Raw genomic sequence first — 5,493 nt, forward strand, 5'->3', positions numbered from 1 at the left:
AAAAAAACATTGCGTGCCCACCTCTGAAGTTGCAAAAAAGCACCTTGGATGTTCCACAGACGCTACTGCAAAATTCTTGGACAGAGATTTACTATTTGATGAAAGAAAAAAAGCACCGCACACAACATCAAACACTCATTCCGCGCAACTCGCTAAAATATGTGGAGAGGGCATCATGGTTGCTGCATGACTGCCTCAGGCCCTGACAGCTTGCTGTCATCGACCAAAAATGACAATTCACCAACTTATCAAAGACATTTTACAGGAAGAATTATAGCATCTGTACCGCAATGGAAGCTCAACAAAGTTGAGTGATAGCAACAGGACAACACCCAAAACACAGAAGTAAATCAAACACAAATGCTCAACAAATACACCTGAGTGCCCATTCCAAGTCCCTACCTCAACCTGATTGAATGCTGTGCATGATCCTCAAGAAGCATCACACCAGACCGATCCCCAAGAATATTGCTGACTGAAACAGTTTGTAAAAGGGATAGTCCAACACTTCCTCCTGACCGTTGTGAGTCTATCCATTCAATACAGAAACATTTGTTGAGTTTATTGCTATGCCTAATGGCGGGTCAACCAAGTTATTACATCAAGCGTTCACATACTTTCCCACCCTGCACTACTGAATTTACACGGGGTTCAATAAAAGACATGAAAACGATAACTGTTTTGTGTGTTATTAGTTTAAGCATTGTCTTGCCTATTGTTGTGACCTCAATGATAAATCAATAAAATTTAGACCAATTTATGCTGAGAATCCACAGTATTGCCAAAGGTTCACATACTTTTTCTGCCACTGTAATATTTTTTATATAATTTCCCTTCATTATTTCCCCTAACCCTACTACCCTACCTTCGAGTAGAACTAATTACAAACACTAGTTCCTTCTCCTTTTACATACATTTACAAACACGAGTAATTCACATAGTTGTCTTGTTGGTATTAGTCCCAACCGTTCAGCTCACCCTCAATCCCCTCCCTATCTATCTTGAACCACCACAGTTCCATCCTTTCAGCTCCCTCATACCCCTCCCATCTATCTCGACCACATACAGCTCATCCTTCCGCTACCCGTCGACACCCTCGCCACTCTCTGAACACCACCATCCCATCCTTCGCCCCCCTCAACCCCTCCCAATCTATCTCTAACCACATCCATCATCCTTCACCTCCCCTCAACCCACTCCCATCTATCCTCTAACACACCAGTCCCATCCTCACTCCCCTCAACCCCTCCCCACTACTCTGACCAACCCATCCAGTCCCATCCTTCACTCCCTCAACCCTCATCGTATCTCTGCAACCCATCCGAGCCCATCCTTCAGCTCCCCTCATCCCACCCATCTCTACTTCAACACCATCCAGCTTCTTCTTAATGTGCCATAATTTTCACATGTGCTTGATGTTTTACAAAGTTCTAAATCTTTCATTCTATCAGTTTCTACAGATTGTTTAATCAAGAATACAATATATTATTGATTCGATCTGACTATGCTTCAGATCACCCAGCAGCTATCTATGCAGACGTGCTCAGTAAATGTTTGAGTCTTCACCATTCCTAACCTGCAACCACAAAAACAAGCTACATATGGAACAGTACCAAAACAAGTATCTAATCATTCTTTCTGTTCGCAGCAAAATCTGCAGAGCTGGGATGCTGTATTCCCCCATACAGCATGTGGAAATTTATCAACCACCTCGACTTCCCACATTTTGTACATTACACCTAGTTCTGAAATGTATAAGGTTTTGTCAAAAGCAAAAATTAAAATAACATTACATATATTCAGACCTACTCAGTACTTGTGAAGTACTATTGACAGCGATTACAGCCTTGGTCTTCTTGGGTACTACGCTACAAGCTTGAACACCTGTATTCTCTGTACCTTCTCAAGCTCTGTCAGTTATAGGTCGCTGCACAGCTATTCCATGTCTCTCCAGAGATGTTCGATCGGTTCAAGTTTGCTCTGCTGGCACGTTCAAGACCTTCAGAACTTGTCCCCAATCTCACTCCCTGCAGTTGACTGCCTTGTGCTAGAGTCCTGTCCTTCTGGAAGATTCTCCCATCTCCAACAGAATAATTCTGGAGTCTATCAGAACCATCGGGTCTTCTTCACCTCAAATGACCAAGCCCTTCTCCCCGATTTCTCAGTTTGGACCACCGGATGCAGCCAAGCTCTAAGAAGAGTCTTGTGTTCCAACTTCTCCATATAAGAATGATGAGGCCACTGGTTCTTGGGACGTTCAATACTGAATACATTGTGTACAACTGTATCCTTCCGAAGCTTCTACAGACTAATCCTCAACCTCATTGGGCTTGTTTATGCTCTGACATTATTGCAACCTGTGGGACCTTATATAGACAGTTGTGCCTTCCAAATCATGTCTAATCAATTGAATTTACCCAGGTCCACTCCAATCACGTTGTAGAAACATCTCAAACTTATCAATAAAACGGACACCTAGCTCAATTTTGATCATAGCAAAAGTGTTAAACTTATGGAAAAAATACAATGTTAACTCGGCTTAAAGATGACTTCTTGTTAATCCAGCCGCTTTGTCAATTCAAAAAGGCTTTACGGCGAAAACCATACCATGCAACTGAGACAGGCCGCTACAAAAGCATACCAAACATCTTTACAACCAATAAAGGAATTACAAAGTCAGCATAATAGCAATAAAAATTGATCAACGTACCTTAGAAGAACTTTCATATGGTGCAGTGCACAATGTCGACCAGCTACACAATAATGGTCTTTTGTTGCTTAATAAGTCCCTCCTTTATATTCCCAAAAACTCTTTTCGTTGCGCATTTGGTCAGCTAATCTTACTGCCTCCTCCACAAAGTCCCGTCCAAAACATGCAGCACGAATACCATCCTAATATACCCGGTAAGTCATCAGAAAAATGTCCAAACAATATTTATAAATTAATCCTCCAGGTTGTCCAATTGTCTAAATATCATCAGCCGGAGACAGCCACAAGAGTAACGACCGAACTTAGCACACCCTACCACCTAATAATTTCAACCTGACAAGCTGTTATCTTACACATAGCAAGGAAAAAACAACGAAGGGCCTCGCACTCGTCATGCGCGCAAAACCAGTCTTGCATGATTCTAACAACCCACTACCCAGAAAGTCTCATTCTCCCCTAATTTTCAGCAAACACAGAGCCTGAATCAATGTCTTACAACTGTTGACATCTAGTGTAAACCATAAGAAACTCAATCTGGGCTCCCTACCCATTAATACATCTATAGCATTCATTTAAAAACCACATCAAAACAATCCCACTCCCTGGATGATTTTTCCATCAGGTTTTCCGCCATGCCATACTCAGTTTTTATACTCACAACATATCGAACCATTCGAAATTAGAGTTTTCTATCCAAATCTGCCAATAATGTATATCCTAGCTCTCGGGCCTGAGGACAGGTAGTATTTTGGCACGCTCCTCATCCCAACTTTCAATACGCCCCCAAGCATAAGATAGTTTAACCATTGTATAGAGATCTCCAAATTGAAAACATTCAGGCATTTATATGATAAATTTCAGTCGTACTTATCAAAGCCTTTCCAAAATCACTATGAAAACAAGCCCTGGTTTCATTAATTTTCATAGTTTCTATGTTCCCAGTACTTGTCTTATATTATCCCAATGTGATTAGTCCATGTAAAAAAACTTCTATTAGATGAATAAATATCCCGAAAACCTTTTTAATTCTATGCACAATGCAGTTTTCTAGATATCTATTGGGCTACAACAGATGAAAGTGCTTACAGACCACGCCAATTTAATGAACATACCTTATGTTACCATACCTGAATTCAAATACTTTTTTTAAGTCACTTTTGCTTGCATTACAGCTTTAAAAATCTTGTTATGACTTTATCAATTTCACAATCGGATTTGTGGATGTTCTTCTGCAAATTCACAGCGCGGTGACAGCAATCTAATATTTCCACTGAGTTCTATGATAAAGCCTTGCTTTGCTTTCACATTCTGTTATAAAGCCATTCCAGCGTTCCGTTCAGTATGCTTGTGTGTCAAAATTTTCCCTTGTAGCAAACTTAAATCACACCCAGTTCTAAGGTCGTTTGTCACTCTGAAACTGGTTCTCATCACAGATGCGTATTTGTCGCATTTTTCCCTCATCTTTACCATTCTCCCTCTCTTCCACTGCAAACCATCCCTCACATGTTGCTGCCACTACCATGCTTCACTTAGGATGGTGTTAAGGTGAGGCTGTGCCTAGTTTCTCCAGACATTAGAGCTTTCATTCATCAAAGATTACATTTTTTGGTACAGTCCCATTTAGCATAAGTCAGTGCACAAAGTAGTGCAAAAAAAGCAATGGCAGGTTAATCCGGTAGCCATATTGATAGCGATTTACAGTCTGTTAGCCCAGTCTACTGATTGAGGTAGAAGCAGTCGGGTCTGTTTCAACTCTACACTGGACCTGCCTGCTGCGAAAAGAGCAGTGAAACATTATAGCTTGGTCGCTGGAGTCTTTATCCCAATGTTTTTGACCCCTCTGACACCACCTGGTATAGGCCTTGTAGCAGGAGTATTGCCCCAGATTACTGTGCCGATACTCACCACCGCAGGTGTGACTAGTCTACATTGACTGGACTGAGTCAAGACGATCACAAAAATGATGACTGCAACTCGACTTTGCCTTAAACACCATACTCGTATTAACTTGACTGAGCTATTGACCACCGACTGATACCCTCCCCAACCAAAAAGCATTTAAAAAGTGTGATGATGATGATGCTATTATGAAAAAGTTCGTGGCAGCGCCATCATACTCTTCTAGTTAACGCAACAGTTCCGAAAATCGACAGCAGCAATTCAAAGTGCCCAGCTGAAAAAGTGCGCACATCAGCAGAACGTCGGCATGAATCTCAGATGAAAACCTTGGAAAATATACCCCCAAATTATTATTTTCAGAAAAACAACGCGTATCAACAAAAACGGATGCAACTTGCAAACACCGGGGAAGAATAACAACGAGCGCATAATTTCCAACTTGTTCACATTTAAGCTGCACAAAGAACGTAAGCGTCCTAATAGCGACACCTATATTCCCCTTTATTACCGTTAACTGTGTTCATAATATAATGCTCCACTGTTCCCCGTCATATGAGAATTGAGCGTGCTCTTCCCTTTCCTGTCAGTCACAATCATTTCCTTCTTAACTTCTTACGCACATCCCTTTGCGGATCATTTCGAAAACAACCGCTGAAACTTGCAGACCAAATAATAAAAAAACTAAAAATTTTTAATAATCATGAAGAAATCACAATAGGAAAATATACCAAACACAGCTTTAGCTTTGTATCCACCTTCGTGTCGATTTGAAAATATGCTTTACAGCGAAAGTCAATCAAGCGGCTGAGTTATCAATCACAACAAAACTATAGAACACAGCCGAATTAGCTTCCAAAGTCAGTAAAACAATTCACCTAATCGCT

The 5,493-nt window shown here is 41.0% G+C and overlaps 1 pseudogene; it reads left to right on the top strand.

Moving 5' to 3' along the window:
- The window catches only part of LOC112073672 (metalloprotease TIKI1-like), a 6,946-nt pseudogene extending 4,751 nt beyond the window's left edge, over positions 1-2,195 (top strand).
- The last annotated feature ends 3,298 nt before the right edge of the window (positions 2,196-5,493 follow it).

The sequence above is a fragment of the Salvelinus sp. IW2-2015 genome, unplaced genomic scaffold (assembly GCF_002910315.2).
Source record: "Salvelinus sp. IW2-2015 unplaced genomic scaffold, ASM291031v2 Un_scaffold2334, whole genome shotgun sequence".
Classification (NCBI taxonomy): Eukaryota; Metazoa; Chordata; class Actinopteri; order Salmoniformes; family Salmonidae; genus Salvelinus; species Salvelinus sp. IW2-2015.